Source organism: Mercenaria mercenaria, chromosome 2 (assembly GCF_021730395.1).
Source record: "Mercenaria mercenaria strain notata chromosome 2, MADL_Memer_1, whole genome shotgun sequence".
Taxonomy (NCBI): domain Eukaryota; kingdom Metazoa; phylum Mollusca; class Bivalvia; order Venerida; family Veneridae; genus Mercenaria; species Mercenaria mercenaria.
Window position 1 is genome coordinate 25,442,900 of NC_069362.1, and position 25,029 is coordinate 25,467,928.

The following is a 25,029-nucleotide window of genomic DNA, read 5'->3' on the forward strand; positions in this document are numbered from 1 at the left end:
ACGTCGAGGATTACACTTATTGAAATCCTGATGTCGTCTGCTGTTTTTATCATAATGTCTTGTTAAATGACTATTTCATTGCCTCTTTTGCCAAAATGCATTTGATAGAACCAGACAAATGACGGGGGTTCGTCTTAAATCGTGATTTTTAACAAATTACACTCTAGTTTCAAGTTTAATCATGAACGTGATTGATGAAGGAAGTCTGAAAGCATCAAATTTATGTTTCTGAAACGAATCTAATACAGATTATGCAATAGATATTTGCATCTGCCTGCCCTTTGCAGCTATCACAAAAGTACTACTTCAGCTTTACCCGTCCTATTATACTTTATTATTTTCGTATAGCCCTCGATCTTCACATACGGACTTTCACGGTAGAAATGAGTGCATCTGAGACTGCAGCTATGGCATTTGCTTGGGCATAGAACATCCCAACCTTCTGCATCTCCATTCATTACTGGGCGACCTTTCGGTCTTGAGGCTTGGTTAAGTATAATTCACCAGTGCCAAGATGCTTTCAAAGACCGATCTTCAAGCTAACATTTAATCCTCGAAGCCTAGCCTACCAAGCAATGTTGGACTGGTCTCTATGGATTTAACCGAGTCGGTGATTTGGACAAAAGTTCCTGGGTGGAAATTTTGTTTGGCAAACTTATGCTAAGGACCTGCCGAGGCCAGATTTAATGAATGTGTCTTCAAAGGTTGTGGTTCTCCCAATATTCTCTTAGGTACAGTGCCTTTAGTGTTGATCTCATCTCCTCCTTTGCAGCATAGTGAGGAAGAGGCTCAGTGTTAAGGATTAATTTTGATGTGTTGTCTCTGTACATGCTCCTTATTATGTTGACTTTTTTCTGAGATGCCACAATTTGTCTAAACATTTTTCCAAAACTGTTGACAAAGAAGGATGGCCATTCAAGATTTGACTTTAACCCAGCAAAGTTTTAAGTGATGAATTTTTAACCGGTCAATAACGCAAAATATAGACCGACGTCACTACTTTATATATAATTTTGTATTGGCTGAAAAGAAAGTTCTGCAGTCCTCATTATTGTTCTCTACCCGAACAATTTGTCTTACCTTTGACAATGTTAAACAACAGGTATGTCCATATTCTCTGTAAAATATGTCTACGATTATCAAATTATGCCAATGAAAGAGGTTGTTAAGACTTTTGTTAGCTTGCAGTATTAATTATTGGGTTTTTTAGTGACCCTCAACGGAAATATGTAGGGTAAGTATGATAAACTGGGGGCGAGGTGTTAGCCGAATCCCCATATTTATCCATCTGACTAAAACATATTTCCATGAATCCTATAATTGATTTGTTTTATTGACCATATATTTTTAGCCTAGAACGACATGAAAATCTACTGACTCTCCACAGAAATATAGGGAGTCACCATATGACCACCTTTGTTATTACTCGTTTCCATTTCTTATTTCTACGAAAAATAGCAAGACTTCGATTAATATTGCCATTTTATTACATACTAGTTTCTATTCCCCATTGAATTACACTGGAACCGGAAACGTCAATATTTTTCCATACACTGCCGCCTGAATTTCATATCGGGTGCGTGGCGTAATTTAATGTGTGTCGTTGCATTAATTCTTTTACTTAATTCAGTATTGTCAATCTTATTCAGTCTATTGAACAAATTTATCAAATTTACATTACATTTACCCATGTAGATACGTATGCAATAAAAAGGTTATTTCTTTTTTTTGCATCAGGAAATATGTACTCGTTCTTTAGCGGAAGAATATTGCACTCCTAAAGTCTCGCAATATTTCCGCTGCAAAACTCGTGCACATTTCCCGATACAAAGCTAATAGCCTATAAATCTACGTTAAAAACTGTACATTAATAACATTTTGTTTGCCTTTTGTGTCCGTATCATTCGTATCATTCGTGAAATTAACACATGCAAAATACATTGAACTGAAGATTTAACGTACGTTTTTGGCACATTTAGTAAGAATTCATGAATGAATGGATGGTTTCCGGGTATTTGCAAGCTTATCAAGTTTTATATCGACTTGAGGTTCTATGGTGTCAAGTGCAATGTGTCAAGTTGTTGATTTTAACCATTTTAAGGGTCTGATAGTGCCCCTAGAAATCTGAGAAGGACGGATGCAGCGCAGTTAACAGTTTATTAATGTTGTCAATGATTGTTGAAATATCTCAGGCTGATGCGGCTTGTTAAATCATTTTTAAAACTACTTGATTCATCTTCACTGATGTTCTATCTTTTCTAGATAAACAATAATTTGAACACAGTAAAAAGTTGTACTTAATGAATTTGACACGATAAAGATGTCGACGTACGGTCGGACGGACGCTATGGACAAGTGAAAACTTAGTTGTGATACAGTTATCTACTGTTTATCTACCTATCTATGTATGGCGTGAGTTGAAACATTAGTAAATATAAACAGGTTGTTGAGCTTTGGTTCAGCTCGTACGTACAGAGTTCACGAGTTTTCAACGTGGTAGCTGAATGTGATCGGTTTTTTAAATACAGGGAAAACTCACTGTCGTGTTCAAATGTGATTATTTAATTCTTTCCATAAATTATGATAATTTTTTGTACTTCTGAACCTTTACAAGCAGTTTCAAGTTTTTTTAAACATACTTTATAGCCAAATATGAAACAAAATATATCAAACCGTCAAGGATATAACTTACATAAAATTTCACACTAAGATGAAATTAATGATAAAATTTCAATAAAACGTGTTTTATGTCCGTTTTTCCAACAAAAACAGGTGTCCTTATCAAACGCCATGCGATAGACTAAAGTCTAATTTGCTTTGATAGAACCCTGTCCAAACGTAGAGACTTTGTGCACTTATTTAAGTATTGTGGACTACTAGCACACCAGTTTATGATATGAACAACGAAATGAAAACCTGTAAGTTTACCAATATCAAAAACTTGTAATTCTGGTAGTTTAAAGTTGTTCAGCGAGTGCCATTCCTTAAAGAATATGAGAATTGGAATTAAAAGAAAACATATTTTTCAAAACTAGTGCTACAGACCACTCTAAACGACCAAAAGAAACACCTTTATACGACCCACAAATTTAAAAAGTAGTTACAAGAGTGAAAGCAGCCACAGATTTGAAATTATTAACCAACATTATGTAAAAACTTTCCACAAACGTGAAACCTAGTTGTTGTAAATGTAAAAATGACGATGGTCTCTTGTTATAAAAAACGTCACAAATATAAAAAAATTCTTTCGGTCATAAATCTAAAAACAAATATTTCTACAAATATGACAATAATTTTTCGCAGTCACCTTGAAAGTTTTATCTAGACCTAAAAAGTATATTGTTCATTCACTGAAACAAAGGACGATTTAATTGGTCTGATCTTAACATCGTTCCCTAAGCGGGATAGTAACAGAGGGCAAAGCGCATGAACCGGAATTCTAAGCTTCAAACATATTAACTAATATCTTTACTTTAATCAAAAGCATTTCCTTCCTCGGGAGTAAGTAAGCAGAAACAATTTTAAATTTGTTGTATGCATAGTGCAACACATTGTTATTTACAGTGGAACCCCTCTTATAAACAAGAGTTAACAATTTTGGTGACAATTTTCTGCCAAACTACTAGTACTTTGAAAACTGGCACGCATATTCATTTACAAATCAAGATGGTGTACATAATTTAGTAGAAGGTCACCAGGTTGTAGAACCTTTAGCTGGAAACTTGATGACATTTATTTCCGGAAAGAGTTAATTTTCAAAAGAAAAAACAACCGAAAGTCAAAATGACCTAGCTCCAGTTCTCCTCAAAAATGCATTTAGTTTCAGTTCAGACATTCAGAGAAGCTTCTAATTAACACCGAAACCCAAATCATTCATGATTATTAAAGTCCTCGACTTTCCTTGGACACTATTCCTATCATAGTTCAAATATACAAACACATAAGTAAGCATAGGAGTCATCATATACAGGAACGTGCGTTCAAAAAATAGGATTTAACGAGGTATCATCATATTACCTTTTAGTTCGTTATAGATTCTAAATGGCGTGGTATGTAAGTAGACCTGTTTTGGAGCAAGTTTTCGCCCATTGATGTGTACTACATCAAGTTCGGTTTTACATTTGTAGGATTTTTTTTCACATTTGTGACTTAAACAATGTTTTTAAATTTGTGATGCCTTTTCATGAGATATGTGATCAGCGTCATTCTTACATTTAGAACACCTAGGTTTCACGTTTATGGAATGTACATAAGTAACACCATTGTTCACATTTGTTTTTGACCATTTTCACATTTGGGAGTACTACACACCTTATTTATTTAAACCTGTATAGTGTACGTGCATACTTACTAATATCGTTCTTATATGGCGGAATAAACTTTAAATAGGACTAAAATTGTCTCAAATTTTAAATTTTACTAAACTTCAGTAAGGTTTCATCAAACTGTTTCTGTTCTGATCTATTTCCTGTTTCCCGTAACATTGAATTGCAACACATTTAGCTGTAAGAGGTTTGTTAATGACCAATTTTTTTATTTGCTATACATTTCAGATTACTTTTCTCGATGTCAATAAGTATATCCATCACGGTAACAGGAGATATTTCGATATGATGTTTAACGAAATGATTTTTGTTCACTGTATAAAACTTTTTATCAAAACATAAAACTTCATAATGCACCTTGAACTTCTCTATGTTCTATAGCCGTCCGAAAACTGACACGATCGTTACAAATCTTATTGCAATTTGACGTGTACGCATTTTAGGTTGAAAAGTTTTGTGTGTTTGACAAATTGACATTCTGTTTAACAACTTTGCAAAACATTTGGCAATTTTGATCTATATTAAATGTAACATTTTGTAAAGCAAAATACTACAGTGTACTCATTATCTAAAAAAAAACCAAACTGCTCCTGACATGCATGACGATGTAATTGCATCATTGCTATTACGTTAATAATATTGCTTTATTATTTAAAACCTTGTGTGACTTTATTTAACTATATGAATTTTAGATTTCTTTCTTGTCAATTTAAACGATCAAACGATCAAACGATCATCCAATATACATTTTTAAGTTATCGGTTTCAAAAATTCAAGTTTACAGCCAAACAAAGACATTATCACAGTCATGCAATCTAAGGGTATGGTAACCTTACAAGTCTTAGAATATAAAATCAACATTTTTATGTAACAAAACCATTAGCAATGGTCTTTCCTCTAAGCCTGTTACTGCTATCTGAATCAGCTCCTGTAATTGACACGGCGTGTGGCCATCAACATCTTACGGTTAGAATTGAAATACACATGTGAATCTAAAATCACAAGATTGACAAGAGTACGGTTACAGTATTTTGTCCCTAATAAAGTGAATTCCATTGTACGGTTCGGATCATTCGGTATTGTGTAACAGGCTTTACAGATTATTTTTCTGGTACCAAAGAACGTATAAAATTCAAAGCACACGGAGCTTCAATTAACTATTTCTCGGTGTAAATATAACCCAAGATGTGGTGCATAATTCCAATATGTGTACACATTTGAAAGTGTATTTTTCAGAGGTTCTTTTTGCTTGACATACTTTCTTGACCAATTATTCCTTAATACAAATGTAAAATGGGCATTGCCTTTTGCCCCTTTTCCGACAAATTAATTCATGAATAGTTCCTTCTGTATCATCAAGCCTTTCCAGAACGGTGTATAGAATGTCTTAATAAGCTTCTAGTTATTTCAATGGACGGATAGCTCTCTTAAAAAGAAAATCCATGACATTTGTATTTGAAATGTATCAACACGAAGTAGTCGCCTTATTTTTCAATTGTATTGTTGCAAAAAGACGAATTGTCGAAGTTAATTATATTAAAATACACGGATATCTTTTTTTTTTTGGATATATTTTGTTTTAGAAATAGTAGCAACAAGTACAGCTGACATGACCAAAATAAGATAAACAAAAGGACGAACATGGAGGATAAGTGGAATGTTAATTGATTACTTTATAATTATACTAAATGATACCCAAACCGTACCGTGGTCTGAAGTCTTATAAACCAGGAGGTAAAGTTCGCATTATAGCATTAATGTGATCATTAAGGTTATAGAATTGTGTAATTGTCTGCAGTAACTTGTGGAAGAATTCTAGGCAATCTATTCTCAAAACCTAAACCACGTTTTCAGTAGTAAGTTTAGTTTCTGACGAATTACGAGATTCTATGTAGTTGTAACATACATACCCAATGTTCAAATACATTATATTCAGGTTCCATGTTTATAATTATCTCAAACAAACGTTTAATATATGAACAGAACAGAACAGAATAGGTAATTTATTAACGTATACAATACATGTATCTTGTTAATACTTAATACAACATGAGATTATACATATAATACCATACACGTGATAGACAAAATGACTTTTAAGTATCTGCAGATCTTGAACAGATCTGATTTGAACCATTGGGATGTTACAAGAATATTACAACGATATCACAATAGAAACGATGTCAATCTTGTTATACAAGTATACAGAAATTAAAGCACACAAATAACCTGCATTTACGAATTCAGGAAGTATATGTTGTATAATACATGGTGATCAACTGAATAGCTGTATATGTTATATAATTAATGTTAACATAAACAAACGCACATGTATTTCCAAGACACGCGTTTAAATTCCTTGCAATAATTCGTTTCTCTTGTTATTAGCTAATGTTATATACTTACACAAATTAACTAGAGAGATTTATTACTTGACTGTAGCAATTCTAAGAATTTATACATACTTGTATGAGTTAAGAAATAACGTTTAATGAATTTTGTACGTAATGTTTTATAAACTCTACATTTAAGAACAAAATGAAATAACCTGTCTCTGTCTCTATGTGCAGATATACGGATTTTCGTTAAACAACTTCGTGATGTTTTACATAATAATATATTCAAATAATTTTCAATACCAAAATTTGTTTTAACATGTGAATGTAAAGTGTTTATACATCAGAAAAACCATGCTCGTTAATTAAGAAGGCATTTCACATCGTATGCCCATTATTTTACACCATTATGGTTACACTGTTCTAAAGCATTTTTGTAAAACCTTTCAAAATAACATTATCTGTATTTAATAATTTAAACCAATACTTAATAATATGGACATATCTATTTATATACAAGGGATGACGCCCAAGTTCACCATAGGTTGCAGCGTTACATGCACTCTGTTTCACGCCAAGTATGGTTTTACAAAATTTTAGATGGACTCTTTCAAGATCTTTAGACTTTGAGAAACCCCATACCGGACATGCATAATTTAAAATAGAACCTACAAAAGAGTCAAACAGTTTAAGCGATATAAATGGCTTTATATCATATCTGTTAATATTATTCATCAAAACATTCATGGCCTTTAAAGATTTGCCAACGATACACTGACAACAAAGAACAAATGAGCCAGTATAGTTAAAAACAACCCCTAAATAATTAAAATCATTTACAACTTCTAATGGTTTATTATCATAATACCACTTCGCATATGATTTGATGGGTCCTCTCTTTTGAAATACAACAACTTTTAGAAGTGTTTACTTCAAGCCCCCAGTAACAGCAATTTTCATGCAAAGTATTTAGATATGACTTATTGTCGGTCATGAATTTGAACATCTCTCTCACATCTCCCCAAGACATAACTATTGAATTATTGAGCTGATTCATTTAATTATATACAAACGTAAGTATTACAAAAGTATTTGCCAACATTTGCCACCCTTTCGACCAAATCAAGAATAGAATGAGAACGTGATAAAACATGTAACTGGTACACAATGATGAAGAAAACAATTTCAATGCATTTTTAAGACTTTAAGTATATGGTTTACCTCATAATTAATTTAGCAATCTGGAGCTATCAAGTCATGATGTACATATTCTGTGTTTAAGAACGTGTAAATAAGGTGTATACTATAATTTTCGTATACGTTTGATGAAGCTATTATGCTGCCATCTGGCACTGAAATATGTGTATGCTACCTTGTTGTTAGTATTGTATACACAATAAATAATTAAATTAAGGAAGCAGCAGACCGGATAAAAGAAAGTGATCTTTTGTAGATATTAGGTTATAGTTTTATTTCTAGATGTAAAACTGCCAACATTCTTATTCATCTAAAAAAGAATTTATTTATACGTGACTTGTCTTTCAATGATAAGCTCAAAGATATGGTTATAGTGCATGCAACGTGTGCAAGTATCATTGTCATGACATGAGTTTACAGTAACAATAATATCAATGAACGTTGCTGAATCGTTATCTCTACAAACAAGTCTGTTTTTCCCAAACATCTGTTTCTGATTAAAAGTTTGTTGCATGCACTTGTAAGTCTGAAATTTAAAAAAAAAATGCCTGATTTTCTTATCTTTGTAAAGTTGAAGTTCTCTTGCTGAACGTTTTTACTTCGGAATCAAGAACCAAACCCACACATTGGATTTTATTCTATGTTTCTGAATAATTTATTAACTACCAAAAGCCCGCCAGCTTAGCTCAATAGGGAGAGCGCAGATCTACGGATCGCGGGGTCGTAAGTTCGATCCCCGGGAGGGGCGTATGTTCTCCGTGCCGATTTGATAAAAGACAGTGTGTCTGATATCATTCGTCCTCCACCTCCGATTCATGTGGGGAAGTTGGCAGTTACTTGCGGAGAACAGGTTTGTACTGGAACAGAATTCAGGAACACTTGTTAGGTTAACTGCCCGCCGTTATATAACTGAAATGCTGTTGAAAAACGGCGTTAAACCCAAAACAACAAACAATTCATTAAATGACGTATGCCAGTCAATCTTTGCACTCAGTATTGTTATATTTTCCTGTCCGTCAGTATCAAAGAGTTAATTCAATGTTCCTGTATGATAAAGTTTCGATGCTATTGGGAAAGAGGGCTTTTACATAATTTGACTTATCTTCTTATTGTCCAATTACCTATAAACTTCAACTACTACAGTTTATTTGATACATTAATTAAAACATTATATACGGCTTTTTGTCATTGTTAGAGTTTGAATATAGTACATATATATACACCAGTTCTATCAACGACATCACTACTAAATAAAATGCGACTAAACTGACACATGGAGAGAAACATGTATGTGCATAAAATCGTTTTTCTGGGTTTTACTGTACATTACAGCATGTAATTACACGTCTTAGCTTAAATAACTATTAGTATATTCGCAAGTGTATTTTCATGAGGACAGACACACGCCACGAAGATTGAAAGTATTTTTCGCCTCAAGAAAAGTCATTTTCGCAGCAAGTGACCAGCAAACATATTGATGAAATTGCAATTTGTCTCAGTTCTTGCCGTTTACAACATTGCATGTGACTTGTCATATGGGGATAAATAGCCAAGGTGTCTCTTTCACACATCATACACTCTAGAGTGCTGAAAACGGGTGACAAATCTAACAATTTCTATAATATTCTGATTGCAATTTGATTGCAGTTTGTTGTAAATATTGTCACTTCAAGTAAGGATGGTTTCCTTTAATAGAAAACAAATAGTGACCTCCTATTTAACAATTAATTCATCCTCCTTATTGAGAAGTTTGTAACATTTATCTGAATTGAATTAAATGATCTGTTTATTAAAATAACATACTTACAGTAAGCATTATCTAAATAAAAGCACATTTCTACTGACATGTAAATGATGTGATTATTTTATAAATGTTTTGAAGATTAATAGGGTGGCACGTGTCTTTTAATTGAACAAAATAATTACATTGACATCGTGACCATACACTGTATTCAAAAGCGGCACGCTGATTTGACAACTGCATTGACTAGTGCTCTATTTGTCAGCCACAACAGTTAAAGCTGCAGTGACACATACTAGTGTATGACTATCAACACTCCGATCACAATGCAATCAACGTTTTCAATCGGTGTTTGACCCTACATTTATATCATGCTGATGATTAACTTTTGCAATGTGCAAGTAGCTCCAAAATATTTAGAATTAAATTGCAGTATGATCTTTTAAATTATTTTCCAATCACAAATAACGTGTAAGATTACGAAGCCCTGAAATCCGGCTTTACACGAGCATTGCTCGGGTCCAAAACATTTAAAACGAGTAATACGGTTGTATTCGGTAACGGGCTTATAACCAATCACGACAGGATCTATTCAAACCAGAAGCGCATCATGTGCATATTTTTTCTTTCATCATATAGTAATATATAACCAAAATTTCAAAAAGTTTCATCATTTCCATGTTGAATAAATCTTTAAGAAGATCCTCTAGAAGCACAGAAATCACCAATTTCAATGAGTCTGTTCATGAGAGGTAGTACTGAAACATGCACCTCTCACACCCCTACCACCGACTTACCAGAACTCTATCATAACAACATTGATCACAAAAGATCAGAAGTGATAGTAACATTGAGTTCAGGAACAGGGAGAAAACATATATTGTTTGTCTGTTTGTTTTATGATTTTTCTAACCCATTTATTTTACTGGTTCGTTCGGCAAACTTGCTTTAGAAATACACGAGCTTGTCAAGTTGCTCATTCGGATAATAAAATTGTGTCTGTGATAAAAGATAAGATACAATTCTATGAAATACTGAAAGAAGCCAATGCAGACAAACAACTACATCCTCAACCCTCCAAAAAGTAACCTTTTATCTAAACTTGCTCGCCTTTACCTACGAAAATGTATAGCAGACATTGTGCATGAAATTCAGATAAAAGAAATTACAGCCTGTACATTATCAAACGCACTATGATATTAAACCCCACCATCATACAACGCAAAAAAAAAATCATTAACGCACAATACGTTCTACTAAGTATTAAACATTTTCAGTATAAGACAACACACTAAAAACATTAAGAAGAATTAGATACATTTGTTACAATGAAGCTTTCAGTTATAAATTACTGTTGCAACTGACCGAATTGCTGAATTGCTTATTATGAGATGATAACTTATTTAACATCAAAGTAAGTGTTAGATTAAGCACTACTTACGTGGCCTTGTTCTAGTGCTTTAGATACGACAAATGTTGTACTTAAGGTATACTGAATAAATCTGACTTGATAAAATGAAGACATACGGACAAACGGACGAACGTCGAGGCGAAATGATTCTGCTTGTAGTATCTATTATTTTGTCATGTCTTGAGCTTAAGCTGTGTGCTACATGTAGATAAAAAGCAATATTTATGTCTAGGTGAATTCCGGTTTTTTATGTTCATACATGATCATAGAGCACACATTTACAAAACGTTGTGCGTTGTGGTCCAAAGTTCATAGTACAAATTTAGGCATGTTATATAATGTATTTCCACGTTTTGAAAATGTCAATGGTTGTGTCTATTTAAGAATTTGAATATGCTCGTAATGGTCATGAACTACTTTTCATCACATACTTTCGAGATATATTATAATAAACAGGTCCTCTTCAAACATACATTTTTTATACGTCTCTAACGTTGTGACTATCAGGTAAACAATAATATACAACTGGTGGTACATTTCATTATAAATGGCCATTTTTGCACTCTGTCTATATTAAATAACAATACAAAACTTTTAATGTAAAATGATAGTATAAGGTGCTTTGTAAAACTGTGTAATTCTATATGTTATATAGTAGCATTATATATTACTGATATAAAAATGTTTCAGTGTGTGACGAAACTACATAAATTCAAGTTTATGTTCACGTAAGTTGATAAGAGACATACTAGTCCAATTTTAAGGGCCGAGTGGTAAAGATCACTGACTGAATCATTTGCCCCTAATTAACTGATGTGGATTCGAGCTTCGCTGGGTGGGTTGAATTCTTCATGTGAGGAAGCCATCCAGCTGGTTTACGGAAAGTCAGTGGTTCTACCCGGGTACCATACCTTCCTGTGATGACATAATGCACGGACGGGCACCTGGGGTCTTCTTGCACCATTTAAAGATGAAAAGTCGTCATATGACCAAATATTGTGTCGGTGTGACGTTAAACCCAACAAAAATAGTCAATTTTTGGCATCTGTATAAAAATGTGGATGTAAAGCATGCAAAGTTTATAAAGCTTTACATTTTTTTTGTGTCGTAGACTTCTTGGCAGTAATCACAATTGTCTATCAAGAAGTGTAGCAATATCAACCAACTCTTTACCTCTGTTCTGACACAAAGAGTCGTCAGATTATGTAAAAGTTTGTATATTCGTTGGAAGAAAGATTTAAATAAAAGAAGGAAAGGTGAATCCTTTTGTCGTGACGAATCCATGTATAGAAATGTTATAGCAAAGTTATACTTGTGATGTGTGAAGTTATCTAATATTTTATCACCAGGTCAAAATATCCTTAGCCTCGACGGCATGCTGGAGCAGACTTCATTCTTACGGTTCTTTAATATCTTGAAGAGCGATGTGTTTTAGATATGTAAATTGAGTGTGTAATATGATTATCGTATACTGCAGGTTCCGTAAATGATTTCCATCTCCAGGAAGGCGGGTTATCGGGTAAAAGCACTTGTTTCCTTTTTTTTCATTTGTGTATGATAGGATGCTGAAAATTTTCCGGGAACTCTTATTCATACCTTTGCAGTTTTTATCTCTCAAAAAAGTTTAAGATACAAACGGCATTGTAAGCAGGCAATCACTGCGGACTTCGAGTAAATGACTTCTCGAAAGACTTTATGGCGACAGCCGGTACTATATTAACAATATCAATGACTGCTTTTGGCATTTTGGTTACGTGTCTCCTGGAAAAGGTAATGACATTCTTGTTTAAGTTTTTAATTGTTTCACCTTCGCCAGTCTGATGAAGTAGCGGAGATATTTGATTACATTTACATGTTGTACGATGAATAAACTAAAACAATTTACTTTTATCTTCGTAAGTTGTGCACGGAAGGAATGTGGTGAAATCAAGCAGTAGTTCCATTCAGAAATGTTAACGAAAGGTGGTGAATCGTTTCTAATGTTATCTCTATAGATGGGCCTGTTTTTAAACATCCGTTTTCAATTAAAGGTTTATTACGTGTACGGCGAGTATTAATTGTCTGGTGGGATCTGAAGTTTTAGTAGAAGCTTTGCTTTTGATAGCGACTCATGGATGCCAAATGAAGCACCATATCTAGAATGTTTATGTTGGTGTATAATAGGAATAACTCATAACAAATTCTTGACCATCGCTCCATCTTGAAATGAATGGGTTCTTAGCCCTGGGTTTACTTTTGTGTATTGATATTTTCGTCAGCCTGTTTATTATTCATTGTAAGTCTGACCGTTGCATGTTTACAAAATTCGCAAAGGATAACATCCGCTGTAGGTGATGTAAGCAATCTGACGTTCGGAAACTTCTGTTTCGTTTCGAATTTGTATACTGAGTATCTTCATTGATATTTTCCGATGACATTGTTACTTTATCACCTTAGAAGTAAACACCACGGTGTGATGACGAGGTAGTATTTAACTCAGCAGAAGTACCTGCAGGAGACGTGATTTTACATCACAAATATGGAAAGTCTTCTCCACTTTAAAAGGTAATTTTCACCACAAGCTGCAGAAAAACAGATTGTCATTGCACCGCGGAAGGCACAATTTATACGTTTACAATATTTTTCGATTTGCCTGTTGGGTGCCTTTGTTGTCTACAAGCGACAAAACTAACTTCTTTACAATTATGATTGCAATTTGATTGCAAACTTAAATACTGTGGCTTTAAATAACAGAAGAAGAGATACGAATGGGAATTTTTATCTTCTTCAATGAAACTTTATTTCATGAATTGACCCTAATATAAAATTCAAGAAAATTAGTCCCTATCGAAAATAATGATTGAAGTGTACATTTGTATCAGGTACAGAGTTAGTGAAGTTTGTGTTTTAGGATATACATTTTATCCTTATAAAACCAAACGATAACCTCAAAATAACATAAAGTGTTATAATAAAAACCTGGTGTCACAAATGCCTTATCCAGGCCCGTCTTTCCGATTTCTACACCAGCAAGTGTAACAGTGCAACACGCATTACTATTTTCTTTTGTACACATGCCAATCAATTTACTAAGTTGTAAAATTATGGGAATTTGATGCCTATCTGGAAAAGAGCAGCATTATATAATGTAAAAAGTTAAAAGTCGTTTCAAGAAGTTCATTAAAGTTATTTTTCATACCAGCACCAAAACCTTAAAAGCGCGTGGAAATTACTGGATAGTGTAGGATATTGAAACTGCGCGATGTTTCTTGTTAACATATATTGAAAAAAAATGAAATATCGAAAATGAAATAATAAATATTGCAACTAAATACATAAAGAGAGCTTTATAAAGACCTTACCAATAAGTTATTATTTGCTACATGCAAATGATTGCGGCTGAAAATTGAACCAATGTGTCTATTAACTAGAATTCTTTCAGGCGATGTGTATTTTCACTCTAAGCGTCAAGCTGTTAAATGTTAAGACATGTAATACCCAGTCTCGCAAATTAATGTTAAATATTACTTACACGTTTTCTAGTTTTCAAGAAACGTAATCCCTACATGCTGTGCTATCACGGACATGGAATAGTGTCAAATGTATTAAATGTTATTTACATAATGCCAAATGTAGATCATGTTTGGTCTAAAGCAACGCTTTCTATACCAGAAAGGGGTAGCAGGCCGCGCGCTTTTATAGTATATACTTAACGTGGCGTATGGCAAGTGACACCTCAAATAGTTATGTAAACGATAGCTTTCATTTCAACGGGTAAAATCAGCATCATATTCATAGATTTCTTCTCAAGCAAGTGTAATGTTACAATCATTTAATAGTATCAAATTGAACTAACATTTCACATTGTTTGCAGTTGTGTTCCTCATCGATAAACATCTGTTGTGTGTGTTCTAATCAACGTATATGAAGCTTTCAAAACTCCTTGCAGTATCCGACTAGGACAAGTTTCATGAGAGCCAGAACGACGAGAAGGGTAGTGACATTTACTTAAGCCCAAGCAGCCTTCACAAGTTTTACTAATAAAGTTAATATTTGCCAGTAAACGTATTCAAGGCCCATTGATGCATATGGCTTTGCCCTTTTTCTAATTGTCTTGTATAGTTATTGAAAAGATGATAGTTATGTTTGTTAATTCTGTAACAGTGAGCAAATTTATCCTTGTCGCATTCCAAATGAATTGACAGACAAATGATATCTCTATATGTATCTCCAAGGTTATCCAGACGGGGCTCAGTATGGATCATCAAAATGTTGATAAAGAAATAAACTTCTGATCAAATAATTTCAAGGGCTTGATAGCACCTTTAAAATTTACCCTTGAAATATCTCAGATAAATCAAAGTTATCAGCTATATTGCTACTGTCAAAATAAAAAGTTCAAAGACACTTAACCTTAACAGATTGGACAACAAAGTAAGTGCTTGATTTAACATGACTTACGTGGTATCTTTCTTACTCAGATTATACCTAAAACAAAATTAGTTCTGAAGTGATAATTTTGGCATGATAAAATTATTTGACAGACAGTTGGACAAACATGCAGAGCAAAGTGTTAGATAAAAATATAATTATGTGATTGAAATTTTGTTCTTTTCATTTCTACACTCTGATATAATCATTGTTGTCTGGATCATTTTTTTCCAAAACCTTGCCTTTTCTGAAGTGTGCAATACATGCTATACATGGCATAAAAATAAAATAAAATTAAGGTTTAGCAGTATATCACCAAAATCACAGATACAATTTGTTAACGAACTATAATCTACCTGTCCAATGTATGTTTTACCGAACTGTCCCATACGACTGGATGCTTAAAATATTCTCAAAAAGCTGCTCCCTTTAAAATAAAATCCATTTGTAAGGAAATATAAGTGAACAATAACTAAAAACTACGTTAAACCTACTTTTGGGACATTATTGCAAATGCATCCAAACGAAGAAATTTAATTATTTATTTATTTTTATATATTTTCTTTTTTGGGGGTGGGGGTGGGGTTAAGGGGCCGGGGGTAACGTCACACCGCCACAATTTAGGTCTTATTGATGCTTGAGGAAGACACAAACGCTCCTTCTTGCATTATTTCATCACGGGTTGGCACCTGGGTAAAACTACCCACCTTACGTAATCCACCTTAAAGGCTTTCTCACATGAAGAATTCAACGCCTCGTGTATGTTAAGAAAGCAGAATATTTTATATATTGTATAGCGGGTACAATAACTCGCGCGAGAAATACAAAATACAATATTTACAAGAGAACAACTCGTGCGAGAAATCTTGGACGAGATGCAACTGAAAATGTTCAATACATTGCTATGGCGCCGAAATATGGGGTTTTCCAAATCCAAACCAATAGAAAGAGTTCACTTAAAATTTTGCAAGAGTACTTAAAGTAAGACAAAATACTTGTACCGCCGGGGTATATGGTGAACTTGGACGGTACCCAATGTATGTGTTGAGACACTTTAAAGTGTAAAATAATAAAGACTGATAACATTTTATTCCAATCATTGTATAAGCAAGGTTTTGAGGATTGTGAAAAAGGCCATATTAACTGGGTATCGAAAGTTAAGAACTTACTGAATGAATATGGTTTTACATATGATTTTTTGATCATAACAACTAACATGTGCAGGTGTTTCAGTCTATGTTTAAACGTTAACGTGTCATTGATTGTTTTATTTAGCAGTGGCAAGTAGCCTATAAAAATGCCCCCATGAAAACAGCCGTTTAGCAATTACGCGTAGGTAGACATTTTTCGCAAATAACAAAACTTATTCCAGGAAATTCACAATGAAAATGGTCTAGATCTTTTCTCAATACAATAAGCAATTAAACTAAGCCAAAAATATAACTGTCACCTCCTCATGTCACTCATTATACCAGATTTCATCCATAGCCTGGAACTACATTTTGGACTACTTCACTTGTAACACTGAGTAGTCACTTCCGGTTTGGTGTAATCCGTCCTTTACGAACCTACTTCAGTTTTGAAATTTATATAGTTAATGTTGCATTGACTTTAAAATTCCATTGGAACTACCGGCAAATACATGAATCACGCTAGCTATTTTGGATGGTTTGCCAGAAGTAACATTTTGGTTTATTCGGGCATAAAATAACATTCAGTAGTTGCGTAATATAAAAAACATCAGCTTATCACTAACGATCTTTACAGTAAATAGATAGAATAGCCAAAATGACACGCCAACGTTAACTTGTAATTTGCCTTCCGATGAAAAATACACAGCTTCTGATTTTAACTTAGAACATCCTTAAATTCATCGAAGAATCTCACTGTCGTATCGATTCAATTGAGAAAAAGACACATTACCTATTATTAAAATTCTAAACGGTGCCGTTTATTTAATTAATTTTTATCATTTTTTAATTATTCATTTTGTGGTCGACGTCAGACTAGACGTGCAATCTTGTGTATAGGGTCGCCCTTGATACTTATTGCATCGATGTTGTTTATTCGAAAATAAACGTTCTGTTTTTATACAAAATGCAGAGTTAATGTAAATGCGACGATGATGCAGATTGTAGACGTGATTTGAATTTTACAGTTAAATTACTCCATCATTTTAATGCAAATTATGTAAAGTTCGTAAATTTAAACTACTTATCTCGGTTTTTAGGTAAGTGTCTGAGCATATTTTTTTTTTGCCTTGACGCTTATCAATCATGGAAAAAAAAGTAATTAAAAGTTTCATAAGAGGTAAAGGTGGGGTTATTACAAATTTTATTTACCTGAATATACTAAATATGTAAATTTTTCATTTACAGGGAATATACAGATTTTTCATAGTTCATTCATTTTCATACACGCGCGCAACAGTAATTGCAAATACGTACTTCAAAAATGACATTAAAAACGCGCTCCTTTAGAATGGGAGCGGAAAAATAGTTATGTTTACCTAGAGGGCCATGAAAGCTGATATACATATACTAGTTTCTTAATTTGATAATTAAGCTTACAGTGCAGCGGACGAGTCAGTAAGCTGTCAGAAGGAGCAAGACTAAGTTGGCGTTTGTCATTTTGAAAGTTAGAGATCCTTTGAAATAAGTTATAACACAACCCCCAAAAATAATAACAGACTCTGTTTGATTGAGGCATCACTCACGCCTCTAAGAAATTTCTGCACAGAAAATAATTGCAGAAATTCAAAGATCCAATCCAGAGAAGACTAATCAAATTCATATACAAATATTTTGAATTTGAACGATTACCCTTATACCGTGTTCACACTAGCTGATCGGTTTTATTTTGATCAGGCAATAATTAGCTATGATTGGTATTTGACATTTAAAACTCGTCAAAGACTCAAAATATAATCTAGCTTGCGTCCACACTAGGCAAAGAAATGTGGTCTAAATATATACATGCAATGTTGGAAGTTACCAAATATTTTGCAATAAGCAAAAAATGTTACAAAGAAGGAGGCATCAATGTTTAAACTTCTGTGTTCATCTAAGAATTTCTGTTCATTCCATCTATAGTCCATTTTGAGCATCAGCATGACTCCATATCGCAAATTAATGTTTTTGTTTCACCAACACTCCAATTACTTTTGCCAGCCATAGCATCAATTATTTGTTACGAAAGAGAAACACATGGTATTCTTCCACCAAAAGGTAAGATCTATGGATTTGGGATTGTAAAACCAGTTCACACTTGTAAAATAATATAGTATTACTTTTTTTATATAGTATTAAAACCACCTCCCAAGGTAGTTTCAATGCTATATTACAGAACCCACTTGACCTTTACATAATTCACGTTTTACACCACATATAGTGTGGACGCAAACAAGTTTAAACAAGAGGGTCTGGATCGCTCACCACAGTAATATGAGCTACATGTTTCAAATGTCAAACTGATGATTTTTAGAAATTTTTTGGAAGATTTTCCCATGTACAATCAAGTAACCCCTGGGGCGGGGCCAATTTTACCCCGGGGGTCATGATTTGAACAAAGTTTGTAGAAGTCTACTAGGCAATGTTACATATCAAATATCTAAGATCTAGCCCTTCTGGTTTATTTTTAGCAAATTTATGAAGATTTCCCTATGTACAATCAAGTAACCCCTGGGACTGGGTCAATTTGAACCTGGGGGTCATGATTTGAACAAATTTTGTAGAAGTCTACTAGCAATGCTACATGTCAAATATCTAAGATCCAGGCCTTCTGGTTTGTTTTTAGAAAACGTTTGAAGATTTTCCTATATAAAATCAAGTGACCCCTGGGGCGGGATCAATTTTGACCCCGGGGGTCATGGTTTGAACAAATTTTGTAGAGGTCCACTAGACAATGCCACATGTCAAATATCTAAGCTCTAGGCCTTCTGGTTTATTTTTAGAAAATTTTGAAGATTTTTCTATGTTCAATCAAGTAACCTCATGGGGCGGGGTCAATTTGAACCTGGGGGTCATGATTTGAATAAATTTTATAGAAGTCTACTAGGCAATGCTACATGTCAAATATCTAAGATCTATGCCTTCTGGTTTATTTTTAAAAAATGTTTGAAGATTTTCCTATATAAAATCAAGTGACCCCTAGGGCGGGGTCAATTTTGACCCCGGGGGTCATGATTTGAACAAATTTTGTAGAGGTTCACTAGGCAATGCTACATGTGAAATATCTAAGCTCTAGGCTTTCTGGTTTATTTTTAGAATTTTTTTGAAGATTTTCCTATGTGAAATCAAGTGACCCCTGGGGCGGGGTCAATTTTGACCAGGGGGTCATGATTTGAACAAATTTTGTAGAGGTCCACTAGGCAATGCTACAGGTCAAATATCTAAGCTGTAGGCCTTCTGGTTTATTTATTTTTTTAAATTGAAGATTTTCCTATAGAAATCAATGTAAAATCAAGTGACCCCTGTACTAGGCAATGCTACATGTCAAATATCTAAGCCCTAGGGCTTCTGGTTTTTGAGAAGAAGATTTTTGAAGATTTTCCTATGTAAAATCAAGTGACCCTCTGGGGCGTGGGCCATGGGGTAATGATTTGAATAAATTTGGTAGAAGTCTACTAGGCAATGCTTCACACAAAATTTCTAAGCTCTAGGGCTTCTGTTTTTTTAGAAGAAGATTTTTAAAGTCTTTCCTTCCGGTTGCCATGGCAACCAGAGTTCTGCATGGAATTCAATTCTTTGAACAATTTTTGTAGAGCTTCACCAAAGGAACATTCCTGTGAAGTTTGGATGAAATTGGCCTAGCGGTTTATGAGGAGATGTCGTTTAAAGTAAAGGTTTGCGGGCGGACAACGGACGACGGACGATGGACGCCGAACGGTGAGTGATCACAATTGCTCACCCTGAGACTTTGGCTCTGGTAAGCTAAAAATAAGCCCAAGTTAATATAGGATTAAAAACGTAGTCTGAACACGGTATTAGTTAAATTAGGAATGTTATTACAACCCAACACAACAGTAAAAAAACTACTTTTTTTTAATTACATGTATGTTGTTTACGTATAAGAACTTATCTTATCTTCTTTTATCGTTCAACTAAATTATTTTGTACTTCGTCATTTTAGATATTATAATCCCCAGCCCTCAAACGTCAAAGAATTAATTTTGCGTTCTCTTTTATTTGCGTTGAGCTTAACCATACAATGCTATCCGTTAGAGATTCCAAATTCGGCAAACATCCGGGCAACTCTGGCATTTAGATAAACGGGTCATATAATTACAGAATGCTTTTGTGTAAAGGTGTTCTTGTTAACGAGATTATCTATCAAAATTAAAATTTTAAGGATTCAAAAACATAGAAACGCTAAAATCTGACTAAAGACAACATTTTGTGTTACCAAATATGTTTCAAAAGTGCACAATCATAGTCGAATTTGGCATAACGTAGTACAGGCTATGAAATTGTCAAGTTTTGTTTTATTTCAAGTCATATTCATTTGCACTTACATTTACAAGTCAAGTTGCATACGTTCGACAGAAACTTATACGACACTTCTGTTAATGAATTCTAACAAAACGAAAACTAACAAAACATATACATTTGTAACATCGCTTAAAGGTTCATGAGCCCACGGATGCAGTCAGTTACCGTCATAGTGTCTTTTTTCACTTTTCAGAAATAAGCTTTTACTCCGTTATATTGTTGACATCAGTGTCAAATTGATATCCCGTTTTTAAGGCCCTACTCATGTCTACAACTCATGTCTACAATCATTTAGAACATCCGTTGTAGTGAAAATGAAACATGTTTTGAAGTGTTGGATGCATCTTAAATTGAAGACCGAAAAAATACGGAAATAATTAAAGTGGGAAGTGACTTGTATAGTCTGAAGTATAGATAGATAAATCAATTGCCCTAAGACACAGGTTCTTTAAGGATTGTCATCTAAGTAGAATAGAATAGAATATCTTTCTTTACCAGCTGAGGCATAACTATAGTATAGGAACCAGCGTGAGAGCCATCTGGTCTAGCCGCGTAATGGCGGACAGGTTTTTGAACACTATTTTTTCACTTGGTAAGGCCAGAGTTCTAAGATAAAGCTGGTTTCTGTTTAAATTTCATTGTGGATGTATTTTTGACATTTTGGTATAAAAATGGGAGACGAGGTTGTATCTGGTGAAGTGAAACTCCATTTTAGTATGAGTAGTATTTCCAGGTCACAGTAGTATGATTTTGATGTGATTTTACAGTAAGCAAATGTGACAAGAGAAATCTCTCTTAGAAGATACATGACCCCAACTTTTCTCTTCATTTTTTGTCAGTTTTATCATAACTGTTTAAAATGAGGTAAGGATTTGTTCTCTGAAATGGGTCTGTCTATGTTTGGTAGCTCTTTAAAATATGTCAGTTTTATATACAATATATAGGGAACAGTATTTAGGCTAATGTGACCTTGATAGGCCATCACCGACATATTAATCACGATAAAATTGCACGAGTATTGCATACAAATATTATAACATAACCTAGACTTGATTCTGATCTAAAACAATTATCTTAACACCAGGCACATGAATCATGATGTAAATCAAACAATGAAAGATGTACCATGTGCATCTTCAATTAGAATTTTGTACCATTATATAGATATAAATTTAAAGTCAAATGTATGCAGTCTGGCTTAATATAAAATCTTGTGTATATAGAGTATGCAGGTATAGAAATTTGTACGGCACTAATCTAATGAGTACATTAATTAACATTTTAAAAGTACACCGGCATGCATGGATGTAAATAGTATTGTAGTGTCCTTGACTGAAAGAATATTTATTATCAAATGACACATTAGCACATTTTATATTATTTGCTGTTTTGTATAGGGTGTGAGTCTGTCCGGACGTTTACAAAAGTTCGAATTCATGCGGCAACAACATCTAAAATCAAGAACAATTATTAACGCCCTGTTTATGGGGCCAAAATGCAAATCAGGTATATTATCTCATAGTGGAATAAACGTATATTGGAGACTCGATGACATAGTATGGTTGTTATCATTAATGTTGTTCATCAATATATACATCTTAGATGCTTTAGGTTGTTTTACTTTGTCTGTTATGTAGTCTTGCATTAGGTCAATATGCTTTATATTTTTAAGTAAATGCAAAAAGAAAGGCTTTGGAGAAAATAATAGGGTGGGTCATGTTACCAGAATAACCATTTCTCTTGTGGCATATGTATCCTCTCGAATAGTTTATATTTCAACTTTAACTAGAACGCCTGAATTAGATACATTTTTCAAATTTCATATAATAGAGTTTAATGACGACACTCTATTCTATCGTCATTTACATAAATGTTTATATATCCGTATTGTTTTCATGTAACAGAAATAAGACAATTTTTATGTGTATGTTATAGCTTATAAATAAGTGTATAAAATTTTGTACATTAACGTTCATCCTGCTAAATTTATAGAATAGATTGGTCCATCTTTCAATTTGGGAAGTACCACTTGTTTATCAAAGGGATGTTAACTGAAAAATTACTGACTGAACAGCAAAAAGTGCAGACCATGATCCGCGTGCAGGCTGATCTTGGTCTGCACTAGTGGCAAAGGCAGAATCACTTGCCGACAGCAGGCTTAAGGTAAATAATACCTATCTAGCGTCTGATATATTAAGAAGTCATTTACTGGCAATATAAGGTACTTTTGGTTGCATATTTGTTTCTTCTTGTAAAAGTTCCCATTTTATGCTCTTCGAACAATTAGCTGTTATCTGGTACAGATAGGTATTTGGAATGCAATAGGATACAAATGCAGTTGTCTTGAATTTAGAGAACTGGCGGAAAAAAGTTACATTCAGAAATGTTAATGAATTGTGATGATTCGTTCTAATGTTATCTCTCAAATGATTCTGTTTTTCGAAAATGCGTTTACGATAATGAGTTAGTACATGTGAATTGTACGTAAAACATGTAACTAAAATAGACATATTTCCTCGTCCCACTTCAAGGAAGCGATTTAGTTCTTCCAGAATTAACGAGATACCCTTTTGTTCGTGTAAATGTTATATATGCAATGTTTAGGACAATATGAAATGTGACTTTTGCAGTACAGATATTTTGCTCAAAATGTATTGTTGGGTCATATTTTGGCGCAAAAATTCTTAACATTTGCAAAATCACAAGAATACAACGAAACTCCAGTGGTATGTCCATAGTCCTGATGACTTTTATTTCTATCACAAGTTTACTGGTACACCTTTGTCCTTGGAATGAAAGTATAATAATTATAAAAATAAAACTTTACGCGGATCAGTTCACTTTATTTTAAACATAACATTAAATCGTTACCCATACCTTACATTCAGTAATTTACATCGCGTAACACGGACATATTTTATTATTTTAGACATTTGATAAAGGACTAAGTTTATTGCTCTTCAAGCACGCGTGCTCGAAATCTTCAAACATTGACGGTTGGGATTTTAAAAATGAACACTCCAGGTCTCAAGTAGCATCATAAATTTGTTTGACTTTGGTTTCTGAATACACTGTAAACACACGGGGAAACGGCCCAAGTAAACGTTTAATTTAAATGTTATTTAAGAAGGTGAAAATATGTAAATTTCATGCAGTCATTTTATACAATAACTTATCAATATGAAACCTTTTTGTATTCCGTTACGCCTTTAGTATTCTATACTGTAATCTACAGGTACATACTATCTGCCTGCAATGTTGTTGTTTTTTAAATATTAAAGGAAACGTAGCAATGAATATCTGATAGGTTCATTATGTATTATGGTGTAAAGAGCATAGCACAAATCAAGTTATAGATAGTATAATACAAGTTAGTTAGTTCGGGTTCTTCTATAGTAAGTCTGAAGTCGAACTATTTTAGTCCTTACCGATGAAAAGCCGTGTTGAATTATGGTTTGCCCATCTGCTCGTCTGTCAGTCAGTCAGTCCAATATAAAGCGGGATCCTGTGATAATAGATATGTTTCATTAAACTTGGCGCATAGATAGAAGGCAATATAGAAAATATGCAAGCCCTTTTATTTTGTTGCCATTGCAAAACATATGGTTGTAATTGTAACTTAAATAAAAGAAATATGACAAAAATACTTTTATACACTACTACGGTCTTCCTCCACCATCAAAAGCTGGAAAATTCGCCATGTCGGGGAGTCTCTAAACCCAACAAAAAAAAAAAACAAGGAAGAATATCCAACAGGGAAAGCCACGTTCAAAAAACGCAGCCTCCCCAAAGACACACACGAACAACCCTCGCACACCACACACAAAAAATGAAAAACACAAAAGGACAAAACAAACACATACAGGAACACAGTGGGGCACCAACAAACACTTTTGCGTTGCCCGTTGTCCAAAGTAAACCTCAAACAACTTCCTTCAGGGGACGTTTATTGCTAGGCAATAGTCTTGCTTTTAATTATTATTATTATTATTATACCAGATTTATATAGCGCCCTTTCCTTGATCAATTTCACGTTCAAAGTCGCTTTACATAATTCAAATGCAGCCACACAGGGCGCATAATTCATCCTCTACTAGTACAGACACAGAGCGATAGTATT